Genomic DNA, 15,368 nt, shown 5'->3' on the forward strand with positions numbered 1-15,368 from the left:
TCCATCTATACTAACCTCCACCAGGTTGCAAATTCAATATAATATATTTCTGCATCTAGCTCTGAAAAAATATTTCGGCTTGTAGCAGTGTGTGGGACTTGTTCTATTAGTCCATCTATACTAACCTCCACCAGGTTGCAAATTCAATATAATTTTTATCTGCATCTAGCTCTGAAAAAATATTTCAGCTTGTAGCAGTGTGTGGGCCTTGTTCTATTAGTCCATCTATACTAACCTCCACCAGATTGCAAATTCAATATAATTGTTTTCTGCATCTAGCTCTGAAAAAATATTTTGGCTTGTAGCAGTGTGTGGGACTTGTTCTATTAGTCCATCTATACTAACCTCCACCAGGTTGCAAATTCAATATAATTTTTTTCTGCATCTAGCTCTGAAAAAATATTTCAGCTTGTAGCAGTGTGTGGCACTTGTTCTATTAGTCCATCTATACTAACCTCCACCAGGTTGCAAATTCAATATAATTTTTATCTGCATCTAGCTCTGAAAAAATATTTCAGCTTGTAGCAGTGTGTGGGACTTGTTCTATTAGTCCATCTATACTAACCTCCACCAGGTTGCAAATTCAATATAATTTTTTTCTGCATCTAGCTCTGAAAAAATATTTCGGCTTGTAGCAGTGTGTGGGACTTGTTCTATTAGTCCATCTATACTAACCTCCACCAGGTTGCAAATTCAATATAATTTATTTCTGCATCTAGCTCTGAAAAAATATTTCGGCTTGTAGCAGTGTGTGGGACTTGTTCTATTAGTCCATCTATACTAACCTCCACCAGGTTGCAAATTCAATATAATTTTTTTATGCATCTAGCTCTGAAAAAATATTTCGGCTTGTAGCAGTCTGTGGGACTTGTTCTATTAGTCCATCTATACTAACCTCCACCAGGTTGCAAATTCAATATAATTTTTTTCTGCATCTAGCTCTGAAAAAATATTTCGGCTTGTAGCAGTGTATGGGACTTGTTCTATTAGTCCATCTATACTAACCTCCACCAGGTTGCAAATTCAATATAATTTTTATCTGCATCTAGCTCTGAAAAAATATTTCGGCTTGTAGCAGTGTGTGGGACTTGTTCTATTAGTCCATCTATACTAACCTCCACCAGGTTGCAAATTCAATAAAAAAAAATTCTGCATCTAGCTCTGAAAAAATATTTCGGCTTGTAGCAGTGTGTGGGACTTGTTCTATTAGTCCATCTATACTAACCTCCACCAGGTTGCAAATTCAAGATAATTTTTTTCTGCATCTAGCTCTGAAAAAATATTTCGGCTTGTAGCAGTGTGTGGGACTTGTTCTATTAGTCCATCTATACTAACCTCCACCAGGTTGCAAATTAAATATAATTTTTATCTGCATCTAGCTCTGAAAAAATATTTTGGCCTGTAGCAGTGTGTGGGACTTGTTCTATCCGTCCATCTATACTAACCTCCACCAGGTTGCAAATTCAATATAATTTTTTTCTGCATCTAGCTCTGAAAAAATATTTTGGCTTGTAGCAGTGTGTGGGACTTGTTCTATTAGTCCATCTATACTAACCTCCACCAGGTTGCAAATTTAATATAATTTTTTTCTGCATCTAGCTCTGAAAAAATATTTTGGCTTGTAGCAGTGTGTGGGACTTGTTCTATTAGTCCATCTATACTAACCTCCACCAGGTTGCAAATTCAATATAATTTTTATCTGCATCTAGCTCTGAAAAAATATTTCGTCTTGTAGCAGTGTGTGGGACTGGTTCTATTAGTCCATCTATACTAACCTCCACCAGGTTGCAAATTCAATATAATTTTTTTCTGCATCTAGCTCTGAAAAAATATTTCGGCTTGTAGCAGTGTGTGGGACTTGTTCTATTAGTCCATCTATACTAACCTCCACCAGGTTGCAAATTCAATATAATTTATTTCTGCATCTAGCTCTGAAAAAATATTTCGGCTTGTAGCAGTGTGTGGGACTTGTTCTATTAGTCCATCTATACTAACCTCCACCAAGTTGCAAATTCAATATAATTTTTATCTGCATCTAGCTCTGAAAAAATATTTCAGCTTGTAGCAGTGTGTGGGCCTTGTTCTATTAGTCCATCTATACTAACCTCCACCAGATTGCAAATTCAATATAATTGTTTTCTGCATCTAGCTCTGAAAAAATATTTTGGCTTGTAGCAGTGTGTGGGACTTGTTCTATTAGTCCATCTATACTAACCTCCACCAGGTTGCAAATTCAATATAATTTTTTTCTGCATCTAGCTCTGAAAAAATATTTCAGCTTGTAGCAGTGTGTGGCACTTGTTCTATTAGTCCATCTATACTAACCTCCACCAGGTTGCAAATTCAATATAATTTTTATCTGCATCTAGCTCTGAAAAAATATTTCGGCTTGTAGCAGTGTGTGGGACTTGTTCTATTAGTCCATCTATACTAACCTCCACCAGATTGCAAATTCAATATAATTTTTTTCTGCATCTAGCTCTGAAAAAATATTTCGGCTTGTAGCAGTGTGTGGGACTTGTTCTATTAGTCCATCTATACTAACCTCCACCAGGTTGCAAATTCAATATAATTTTTTTCTGCATCTAGCTCTGAAAAAATATTTCAGCTTGTAGCAGTGTGTGGGACTTGTTCTATTAGTCCATCTATACTAACCTCCACCAGGTTACAAATTCAATATAATTTTTATCTGCATCTAGCTCTGAAAAAATATTTCGGCTTGTAGCAGTGTGTGGGACTTGTTCTATTAGTCCATCTATACTAACCTCCACCAGGTTGCAAATTCAATATAATTTTTTTCTGCATCTAGCTCTGAAAAAATATTTCGGCTTGTAGCAGTGTGTGGGACTTGTTCTATTAGTCCATCTATACTAACCTCCACCAGGTTGCAAATTCAATATAATTTTTATCTGCATCTAGCTCTGAAAAAATATTTCGGCTTGTAGCAGTGTGTGGGACTTGTTCTATTAGTCCATCTATACTAACCTCCACCAGGTTGCAAATTCAATATAATTTTTATCTGCATCTAGCTCTGAAAAAATATTTCAGCTTGTAGCAGTGTGTGGGACTTGTTCTATTAGTCGATCTATACTAACCTCTACCAGTTTGCAAATTCAATATAATTTTTATCTGCATCTAGCTCTGAAAAAATATTTCGGCTTGTAGCAGTGTGTGGGACTTGTTCTATTAGTCCATCTATACTAACCTCCACCAGGTTGCAAATTCAATATAATTTTTTTCTGCATCTAGCTCTGAAAAAATATTTCTGCTTGTAGCAGTGTGTGGGACTTGTTCTGTTAGTCCTTCTATACTAACCTCCACCAGGTTGCAAATTCAATATAATTTTTATCTGCATCTAGCTCTGAAAAAATATTTCGGCTTGTAGCAGTGTGTGGGACTTGTTCTATTAGTCCATCTACACTAACCTCCACCAGGTTGCAAATTCAATATAATTTTTATCTGCATCTAGCTCTGAAAAAATATTTCGGCTGGCAGCAGTGTGTGGTACTTGTTCTATTAGTCCATCTATACTAACCTCCACCAGGTTGCAAATTCAATATAATTTTTTTCTGCATCTAGCTCTGAAAAAATATTTTGGCTTGTAGCAGTGTGTGGGACTTGTTCTATTAGTCCATCTATACTAACCTCCACCAGGTTGCAAATTCAATATAATTTTTTTCTGCATCTAGCTCTGAAAAAATATTTCGGCTTGAAGCAGTGTGTGGGACTTGTTCTATTAGTCCATCTATACTAACCTCCACCAGGTTGCAAATTCAATATAATTTTTTTCTGCATCTAGCTCTGAAAAAATATTTCGGCTTGTAGCAGTGTGTGGGACTTGTTCTATTAGTCCATCTATACTAACCTCCACCAGGTTGCAAATTCAATATAATTTTTATCTGCATCTAGCTCTGAAAAAATATTTCGGCTTGTAGCAGTGTGTGGGACTTGTTCTATTAGTCCATCTATACTAACCTCCACCAGATTGCAAATTCAATATAATTTTTTTCTGCATCTAGCTCTGAAAAAATATTTCGGCTTGTAGCAGTGTGTGGGACTTGTTCTATTAGTCCATCTATACTAACCTCCACCAGGTTGCAAATTCAATATAATTTTTTTCTGCATCTAGCTCTGAAAAAATATTTCGGGTTGTCACAGTGTGTGGGACTTGTTCTATTAGTCCATCTATACTAACCTCCACCAGGTTGCAAATTCAATATAATTTTTTTCTGCATCTAGCTCTGAAAAAATATTTCGGCTTGTAGCAGTGTGTGGTACTTGTTCTATTAGTCCATCTATACTAACCTCCACCAGGTTGCAAATTCAATTTATTTTTTTTCTGCATCTAGCTCTGAAAAAATATTTCGGCTTGTAGCAGTGTGTGGGACTTGTTCTATTAGTCCATCTATACTAACCTCCACCAGGTTGCAAATTCAATATAATTTTTATCTGCATCTAGCTCTGAAAAAATATTTCGGCTTGTAGCAGTGTGTGGGACTGGTTCTATTAGTCCATCTATACTAACCTCCACCAGGTTGCAAATTCAATATAATTTTTTTCTGCATCTAGCTCTGAAAAAATATTTTGGCTTGTAGCAGTGTGTGGGACTTGTTCTATTAGTCCATCTATACTAACCTTCACCAGGTTGCAAATTCAATATAATTTTTTTCTGCATCTAGCTCTGAAAAAATATTTCGGCTTGTAGCAGTGTGTGGGACTCGTTCTATTAGTCCATCTATACTAACCTCCACCAGGTTGCAAATTCAATATAATTTTTATGTGCATCTAGCTCTGAAAAAATATTTCGGCTTGTAGCAGTGTGTGGGACTGGTTCTATTAGTCCATCTATACTAACCTCCACCAGGTTGCAAATTCAATATAATTTTTTTCTGCATCTAGCTCTGAAAAAATATTTCGGCTTGTAGCAGTGTGTGGGACTTGTTCTATTAGTCCATCTATACTAACCTCCACCAGGTTGCAAATTCAATATAATTTATTTCTGCATCTAGCTCTGAAAAAATATTTCAGCTTGTAGCAGTGTGTGGGACTTGTTCTATTAGTCCATCTATACTAACCTCCATTAGGTTGCAAATTCAATATAATTTTTATCTGCATCTAGCTCTGAAAAAATATTTCGGCTTGTAGCAGTGTGTGGGACTTGTTCTATTAGTCCATCTATACTAACCTCCACCAGATTGCAAATTCAATATAATTATTTTCTGCATCTAGCTCTGAAAAAATATTTCGGCTTGTAGCAGTGTGTGGGACTTGTTCTATTAGTCCATCTATACTAACCTCCACCAGGTTGCAAATTCAATATAATTTTTTTCTGCATCTAGCTCTGAAAAAAATATTTCAGCTTGTAGCAGGGTGTGGGACTTGTTCTATTAGTCCCTCTATACTAACCTCCACCAGGTTGCAAATTCAATATAATTTTTATCTGCATCTAGCTCTGAAAAAATATTTCGGCTTGTAGCAGTGTGTGGGACTTGTTCTATTAGTCCATCTATACTAACCTCCACCAGGTTGCAAATTCAATATAATTTTTTTCTGCATCTAGCTCTGAAAAAATATTTCGGCTTGTAGCAGTGTGTGGGACTTGTTCTATTAGTCCATCTATACTAACCTCCACCAGGTTGCAAATTCAATATAATTTTTTTCTGCATCTAGCTCTGAAAAAATATTTCGGCTTGTAGCAGTGTGTGGGACTTGTTCTATTAGTCCATCTATACTAACCTCCACCAGGTTGCAAATTCAATATAATTTTTTTCTGCATCTAGGTCTGAAAAAATATTTCGGCTTGTAGCAGTGTGTGGGACTTGTTCTATTAGTCCATCTATACTAACCTCCACCAGGTTGCAAATTCAATATAATTTTTTTCTGCATCTAGCTCGAAAAAATATTTCGGCTTGTAGCAGTGTGTGGGACTTGTTCTATTAGTCCATCTATACTAACCTCCACCAGGTTGCAAATTCAATATAATTTTTTTCTGCATCTAGCTCTGAAAAAATATTTCGGCTTGTAGCAGTGTGTGGGACTTGTTCTATTAGTCCATCTATACTAACCTCCACCAGGTTGCAAATTCAATATAATTTTTTTCTGCATCTAGCTCTGAAAAAATATTTCAGCTTGTAGCAGTGTGTGGGACTTGTTCTATTAGTCCATCTATACTAACCTCCACCAGGTTGCAAATTCAAATATAATTTTTTTCTGCATCTACCTCTGAAAAAATATTTCGGCTTGTAGCAGTGTGTGGGACTTGTTCTATTAGTCCATCTATACTAACCTCCACCAGGTTCCAAATTCAATAAAAAAAATTTCTGCATCTAGCTCTGAAAAAATATTTCGGCTTGTAGCAGTGTGTGGGACTTGTTCTATTAGTCCATCTATACTAATCTCTACCAGGTTGCAAATTCAATATAATTTTTTTCTGCATCTAGCTCTGAAAAAATATTTCGGCTTGTAGCAGTGTGTGAGACTTGTTCTATTAGTCCATCTATACTAACCTCCACCAGGTTGCAAATTCGATATAATTTTTTTCTGCATCTAGCTCTGAAAAAATATTTCGGCTTGTAGCAGTGTGTGGGACTTGTTCTATTAGTCCATCTATACTAACCTCCACCAGGTTGCAAATTCAATATAATTTTTTTCTGCATCTAGCTCTGGAAAAATATTTCGGCTTGTAGCAGTGTGTGGGACTTGTTCTATTAGTCCATCTATACTAACCTCCACCAGGTTGCAAATTCAATAAAATTTTTATCTGCATCTAGCTCTGAAAAAATATTTTGGCTTGTAGCAGTGTGTGGGACTTGTTCTATTAGTCCATCTATACTAACCTCCACCAGGTTGCAAATTCAATATAATTTTTTTCTGCATCTAGCTCTGAAAAAATATTTCGGCTTGTAGCAGTGTGTGGAACTTGTTCTATTAGTCCATCTATACTAACCTCTACCAGGTTGCAAATTCAATATAATTTTTTTCTGCATCTAGCTCTGAAAAAATATTTCGGCTTGTAGCAGTGTGTGGGACTTGTTCTATTAGTCCATGTATACTAACCTCCACCAGGTTGAAAATTCCATATAATTTTTTTCTGCATCTAGCTCTGAAAAAATATTTTGGCTTGTAGCAGTGTGTGGGACTTGTTCTATTAGTCCATCTATACTAACCTCCACCAGGTTGCAAATTCAATATAATTTTTATCTGCATCTAACTCTGAAAAAATATTTCGGCTTGTAGCAGTGTGTGGGACTTGTTCTATTAGTCCATCTATACTAACCTCCACCAGATTGCAAATTCAGTATAATTTTTTTCTGCATCTAGCTCTGAAAAAATATTTCGGCTTGTAGCAGTGTGTGGGACTTGTTCTGTTAGTCCTTCTATACTAACCTCCACCAGGTTGCAAATTCAATATAATTTTTATCTGCATCTAGCTCTGAAAAAATATTTCGGCTTGTAGCAGTGTGTGGGACATGTTCTATTAGTCCATCTACACTAACCTCCACCAGGTTGCAAATTCAATATAATTTTTATCTGCATCTAGCTCTGAAAAAATATTTCGGCTTGCAGCAGTGTGTGGGACTTGTTCTATTAGTCCATCTATACTAACCTCCACCAGGTTGCAAATTCAATATAATTTTTTTCTGCATCTAGCTCTGAAAAAATATTTCGGCTTGTAGCAGTGTGTGGGACTTGTTCTATTAGTCCATCTATACTAACCTCCAAAAGGTTGCAAATTCAATATAATTTTTTTCTGCATCTAGCTCTGAAAAAATATTTCGGCTTGTAGCAGTGTGTGGGACTTGTTCTATTAGTCCATCTATACTAACCTCCACCAGGTTGCAAATTCAATATAATTTTTTTCTGCATCTAGCTCTGAAAAAATATTTCGGCTTGTAGCAGTGTGTGGGTCTTGTTCTATTAGTCCATCTATACTAACCTCCACCAGGTTGCAAATTCAATATAATTTTTATCTGCATCTAGCTCTGAAAAAATATTTCGGCTTGTAGCAGTGTGTGGGACTTGTTCTATTAGTCCATCTATACTAACCTCCACCAGATTGCAAATTCAATATAATTTTTTTCTGCATCTAGCTCTGAAAAAATATTTCGGCTTGTAGCAGTGTGTGGGACTTGTTCTATTAGTCCATCTATACTAACCTCCACCAGGTTGCAAATTCAATATAATTTTTTTCTGCATCTAGCTCTGAAAAAATATTTCGGGTTGTCACAGTGTGTGGAACTTGTTCTATTAGTCCATCTATACTAACCTCCACCAGGTTGCAAATTCAATATAATTTTTTTCTGCATCTAGCTCTGAAAAAATATTTCGGCTTGTAGCAGTGTGTGGTACTTGTTCTATTAGTCCATCTATACTAACCTCCACCAGGTTGCAAATTCAATTTATTTTTTTTCTGCATCTAGCTCTGAAAAAATATTTCGGCTTGTAGCAGTGTGTGGGACTTGTTCTATTAGTCCATCTATACTAACCTCCACCAGGTTGCAAATTCAATATAATTTTTATCTGCATCTAGCTCTGAAAAAATATTTCGGGTTGTAGCAGTGTGTGGGACTTGTTCTATTAGTCCATCTATACTAACCTCCACCAGATTGCAAATTCAATATAATTTTTTTCTGCATCTAGCTCTGAAAAAATATTTCGGCTTGTAGCAGTGTGTGGGACTTGTTCTATTAGTCCATCTATACTAACCTCCACCAGGTTGCAAATTCAATATAATTTTTTTCTGCATCTAGCTCTGAAAAAATATTTCGGGTTGTCACAGTGTGTGGAACTTGTTCTATTAGTCCATCTATACTAACCTCCACCAGGTTGCAAATTCAATATAATTTTTATCTGCATCTAGCTCTGAAAAAATATTTCGGCTTGTAGCAGTGTGTGGGACTGGTTCTATTAGTCCATCTATACTAACCTCCACCAGGTTGCAAATTCAATATAATTTTTTTCTGCATCTAGCTCTGAAAAAATATTTTGGCTTGTAGCAGTGTGTGGGACTTGTTCTATTAGTCCATCTATACTAACCTTCACCAGGTTGCAAATTCAATATAATTTTTTTCTGCATCTAGCTCTGAAAAAATATTTCGGCTTGTAGCAGTGTGTGGGACTTGTTCTATTAGTCCATCTATACTAACCTCCACCAGGTTGCAAATTCAATATAATTTTTATCTGCATCTAGCTCTGAAAAAATATTTCGGCTTGTAGCAGTGTGTGGGACTGGTTCTATTCGTCCATCTATACTAACCTCCACCAGGTTGCAAATTCAATATAATTTTTTTCTGCATCTAGCGCTGAAAAAATATTTTGGCTTGTAGCAGTGTGTGGTACTTGTTCTATTAGTCCATCTATACTAACCTCCACCAGGTTGCAAATTCAATTTATTTTTTTTCTGCATCTAGCTCTGAAAAAATATTTCGGCTTGTAGCAGTGTGTGGGACTTGTTCTATTAGTCCATCTATACTAACCTCCACCAGGTTGCAAATTCAATATAATTTTTATCTGCATCTAGCTCTGAAAAAATATTTCGGCTTGTAGCAGTGTGTGGGACTGGTTCTATTAGTCCATCTATACTAACCTCCACCAGGTTGCAAATTCAATATAATTTTTTTCTGCATCTAGCTCTGAAAAAATATTTCGGCTTGTAGCAGTGTGTGGGACTTGTTCTATTAGTCCATCTATACTAACCTCCACCAGGTTGCAAATTCAATATAATTTTTTTCTGCATCTAGCTCTGAAAAAATATTTCGGCTTGTAGCAGTGTGTGGGACTTGTTCTATTAGTCCATCTATACTAACCTCCACCAGGTTGCAAATTCAATATAATTTTTTTCTGCATCTAGCTCTGAAAAAATATTTCGGCTTGTAGCAGTGTGTGGGACTTGTTCTATTAGTCCATCTATACTAACCTCCACCAGGTTGCAAATTCAATATAATTTTTTTCTGCATCTAGCTCTGAAAAAATATTTCGGCTTGTAGCAGTGTGTGGGACTTGTTCTATTAGTTCATCTATACTAACCTCCACCAGGTTGCAAATTCAATATAATTTTTATCTGCATCTAGCTCTGAAAAAATATTTCGGCTTGTAGCAGTGTGTGGGACTTGTTCTATTAGTCCATCTATACTAACCTCCACCAGGTTGCAAATTCAATATAATTTTTTTCTGCATCTAGCTCGAAAAAATATTTCGGCTTGTAGCAGTGTGTGGGACTTGTTCTATTAGTCCATCTATACTAACCTCCACCAGGTTGCAAATTCAATAAAAAAAATTTCTGCATCTAGCTCTGAAAAAATATTTCGGCTTGTAGCAGTGTGTGGGACTTGTTCTATTAGTCCATCTATACTAATCTCTACCAGGTTGCAAATTCAATATAATTTTTTTCTGCATCTAGCTCTGAAAAAATATTTCGGCTTGTAGCAGTGTGTGAGACTTGTTCTATTAGTCCATCTATACTAACCTCCACCAGGTTGCAAATTCGATATAATTTTTTTCTGCATCTAGCTCTGAAAAAATATTTCGGCTTGTAGCAGTGTGTGGGACTTGTTCTATTAGTCCATCTATACTAACCTCCACCAGGTTGCAAATTCAATATAATTTTTTTCTGCATCTAGCTCTGGAAAAATATTTCGGCTTGTAGCAGTGTGTGGGACTTGTTCTATTAATCCATCTATACTAACCTCCACCAGGTTGCAAATTCAATATAATTTTTATCTGCATCTAGCTCTGAAAAAATATTTTGGCTTGTAGCATTGTGTGGGAGTTGTTCTACTAGTCCATCTATACTAACCTCCACCAGGTTGCAAATTCAATATAATTTTTTTCTGCCTCTAGCTCTGAAAAAATATTTCGGCTTGTAGCAGTGTGTGGTACTTGTTCTATTAGTCCATCTATACTAACCTCCACCAGGTTGCAAATTCAATATAATTTTTTTCTGCATATAGCTCTGAAAAAATATTTCGGCTTGTAGCAGTGTGTGGGACTTGTTCTATTAGTCCATCTATACTAACCTCCACCAGGTTGCAAATTCAATAAAATTTTTATCTGCATCTAGCTCTGAAAAAATATTTCGGCTTGTAGCAGTGTGTGGGACTTGTTCTATTAGTCCATCTATACTAACCTCCACCAGGTTGCAAATTCCATATAATTTTTTTCTGCATCTAGCTCTGAAAAAATATTTTGGCTTGTAGAAGTGTGTGGGACTTGTTCTATTAGTCCATCTATACTAACCTCCACCAGGTTGCAAATTCAATATAATTTTTATCTGCATCTAACTCTGAAAAAATATTTCGGCTTGTAGCAGTGTGTGGGACTTGTTCTATTAGTCCATCTATACTAACCTCCACCAGATTGCAAATTCAATATAATTTTTTTCTGCATCTAGCTCTGAAAAAATATTTCGGCTTGTAGGAGTGTGTGGGACTTGTTCTATTAGTCCATCTATACTAACCTCCACCAGGTTGCAAATTCAATATAATTTTTTTCTGCATCTAGCTCTGAAAAAATATTTCGGGTTGTCACAGTGTGTGGGACTTGTTCTATTAGTCCATCTATACTAACCTCCACCAGGTTGCAAATTCAATATAATTTTTTTCTGCATCTAGCTCTGAAAAAATATTTCGGCTTGTAGCAGTGTGTGGTACTTGTTCTATTAGTCCATCTATACTAACCTCCACCAGGTTGCAAATTCAATTCATTTTTTTTCTGCATCTAGCTCTGAAAAAATATTTCGGCTTGTAGCAGTGTGTGGGACTTGTTCTATTAGTCCATCTATACTAACCTCCACCAGGTTGCAAATTCAATATAATTTTTATCTGCATCTAGCTCTGAAAAAATATTTCGGCTTGTAGCAGTGTGTGGGACTGGTTCTATTAGTCCATCTATACTAACCTCCACTAGGTTGCAAATTCAATATAATTTTTTTCTGCATCTAGCTCTGAAAAAATATTTTGGCTTGTAGCAGTGTGTGGGTCTTGTTCTATTAGTCCCTCTATACTAACCTTCACCAGGTTGCAAAATCAATATAATTTTTTTCTGCATCTAGCTCTGAAAAAATATTTCGGCTTGTAGCAGTGTGTGGGACTTGTTCTATTAGTCCATCTATACTAACCTCCACCAGGTTGCAAATTCAATATAATTTTTATCTGCATCTAGCTCTGAAAAAATATTTCGGCTTGTAGCAGTGTGTGGGACTGGTTCTATTAGTCCATCTATACTAACCTCCACCAGGTTGCAAATTCAATATAATTTTTTTCTGCATCTAGCTCTGAAAAAATATTTCAGCTTGTAGCAGTGTGTGGGACTTGTTCTGTTAGTCCATCTATACTAACCTCCACCAGGTTGCAAATTCAATATAATTTATTTCTGCATCTAGCTCTGAAAAAATATTTCAGCTTGTAGCAGTGTGTGGGACTTGTTCTATTAGTCCATCTATACTAACCTCCATTAGGTTGCAAATTCAATATAATTTTTATCTGCATCTAGCTCTGAAAAAATATTTTGGCTTGTAGCAGTGTGTGGGACTTGTTCTATTAGTCCATCTATACTAACCTCCACCAGATTGCAAATTCAATATAATTATTTTCTGCATCTAGCTCTGAAAAAATATTTCGGCTTGTAGCAGTGTGTGGGACTTGTTCTATTAGTCCATCTATACTAACCTCCACCAGGTTGCAAATTCAATATATTTTTTTCTGCATCTAGCTCTGAAAAAATATTTCAGCTTGTAGCAGTGTGTGGGACTTGTTCTATTAGTCCATCTATACTAACCTCCACCAGGTTGCAAATTCAATATAATTTTTATCTGCATCTAGCTCTGAAAAAATATTTCGGCTTGTAGCAGTGTGTGGGACTTGTTCTATTAGTCCATCTATACTAACCTCCACCAGGTTGCAAATTCAATATAATTTTTTTCTGCATCTAGCTCTGAAAAAATATTTCGGCTTGTAGCAGTGTGTGGGACTTGTTCTATTAGTCCATCTATACTAACCTCCACCAGGTTGCAATTCAATATAATTTTTTTCTGCATCTAGCTCTGAAAAAATATTTCGGCTTGTAGCAGTGTGTGGGACTTGTTCTATTAGTCCATCTATACTAACCTCCACCAGGTTGCAAATTCAATATAATTTTTTTCTGCATCTAGCTCTGAAAAAATATTTCGGCTTGTAGCAGTGTGTGGGACGTGTTCTATTAGTCCATCTATACTAACCTCCACCAGGTTGCAAATTCAATATAATTTTTTTCTGCATCTAGCTCGAAAAAATATTTTGGCTTGTAGCAGTGTGTGGGACTTGTTCTATTAGTCCATCTATACTAACCTCCACCAGGTTGCAAATTCGATATAATTTTTTTCTGCATCTAGCTCTGAAAAAATATTTCGGCTTGTAGCAGTGTGTGGGACTTGTTCTATTAGTCCATCTATACTAACCTCCACCAGGTTGCAAATTCAATATAATTTTTTTCTGCATCTAGCTCTGAAAAAATATTTCGGCTTGTAGCAGTGTGTGGGACTTGTTCTATTAGTCCATCTATACTAACCTCCACCAGGTTGGAAATTCAATAAAAAAAATTTCTGCATCTAGCTCTGAAAAAATATTTTGGCTTGTAGCAGTCTGTGGGACTTGTTCTATTAGTCCATCTATACTAATCTCTACCAGGTTGCAAATTCAATATAATTTTTTTCTGCATCTAGCTCTGAAAAAATATTTCGGCTTGTAGCAGTGTGTGAGACTTGTTCTATTAGTCCATCTATACTAACCTCCACCAGGTTGCAAATTCGATATAATTTTTTTCTGCATCTAGCTCTGAAAAAATATTTCGGCTTGTAGCAGTGTGTGGGACTTGTTCTATTAGTCCATCTATACTAACCTCCACCAGGTTGCAAATTCAATATAATTTTTTCTGCATCTAGCTCTGAAAAAATATTTCGGCTTGTAGCAGTGTGTGGGACTTGTTCTATTAGTCCATCTATACTAACCTCCACCAGGTTGCAAATTCAATATAATTTTTATCTGCATCTAGCTCTGAAAAAATATTTTGGCTTGTAGCAGTGTGTGGGACTTGTTCTATTAGTCCATCTATACTAACCTCCACCAGGTTGCAAATTCAATATAATTTTTTTCTGCATCTAGCTCTGAAAAAATATTTCGGCTTGTAGCAGTGTGTGGTACTTGTTCTATTAGTCCATCTATACTAACCTCCACCAGGTTGCAAATTCAATATAATTTTTTTCTGCATCTAGCTCTGAAAAAATATTTCGGCTTGTAGCAGTGTGTGGGAATTGTTCTATTAGTCCATCTATACTAACCTCTACCAGGTTGCAAATTCAATAAAATTTTTATCTGCATCTAGCTCTGAAAAAATATTTCGGCTTGTAGCAGTGTGTGGGACTTGTTCTATTAGTCCATCTATACTAACCTCCACCAGGTTGCAAATTCCATATAATTTTTTTCTGCATCTAGCTCTGAAAAAATATTTTGGCTTGTAGCAGTGTGTGGGACTTGTTCTATTAGTCCATCTATACTAACCTCCACCAGGTTGCAAATTCAATATAATTTTTTTCTGCATCTAGCTCTGAAAAAATATTTCGGCTTGTAGCAGTGTGTGGGATTTGTTCTATTAGTCCATCTATACTAACCTCCACCAGGTTGCAAATTCAATATAATTTTTATCTGCATCTAGCTCTGAAAAAATATTTCGGCTTGTAGCAGTGTGTGGGACTTGTTCTATTAGTCCATCTATACTAACCTCCACCAGATTGCAAATTCAATATAATTTTTTTCTGCATCTAGCTCTGAAAAAATATTTCGGCTTGTAGCAGTGTGTGGGACTTGTTCTATTAGTCCATCTATACTAACCTCCACCAGGTTGCAAATTCAGTATAATTTTTTTCTGCATCTAGCTCTGAAAAAATATTTCGGCTTGTAGCAGTGTGTGGGACTTGTTCTATTAGTCCATCTATACTAACCTCCACCAGGTTGCAAATTCAATATAATTTTTTTCTGCATCTAGCTCTGAAAAAATATTTCGGCTTGTAGCAGTGTGTGGGACTTGTTCTATTAGTCCATCTATACTAACCTCCACCAGGTTGCAAATTCAATATAATTTTTATCTGCATCTAGATCTGAAAAAATATTTCGGCTTGTAGCAGTGTGTGGGACTTGTTCTATTAGTCCATCTATACTAACCTACACCAGATTGCAAATTCAATATAATTTTTTTCTGCATCTAGCTCTGAAAAAATATTTCGGCTTGTAGCAGTGTGTGGGACTTGTTCTATTAGTCCATCTATACTAACCTCCACCAGGTTGCAAATTCAATATAATTTTTTTCTGCATCTAGCTCTGAAAAAATATTTCGGCTTG

This window comes from Phyllobates terribilis, unplaced genomic scaffold (assembly GCF_046119375.1).
Source record: "Phyllobates terribilis strain yellow unplaced genomic scaffold, ASM4611937v1 Scaffold_3__8_contigs__length_932513732, whole genome shotgun sequence".
Taxonomy (NCBI): Eukaryota; Metazoa; Chordata; class Amphibia; order Anura; family Dendrobatidae; genus Phyllobates; species Phyllobates terribilis.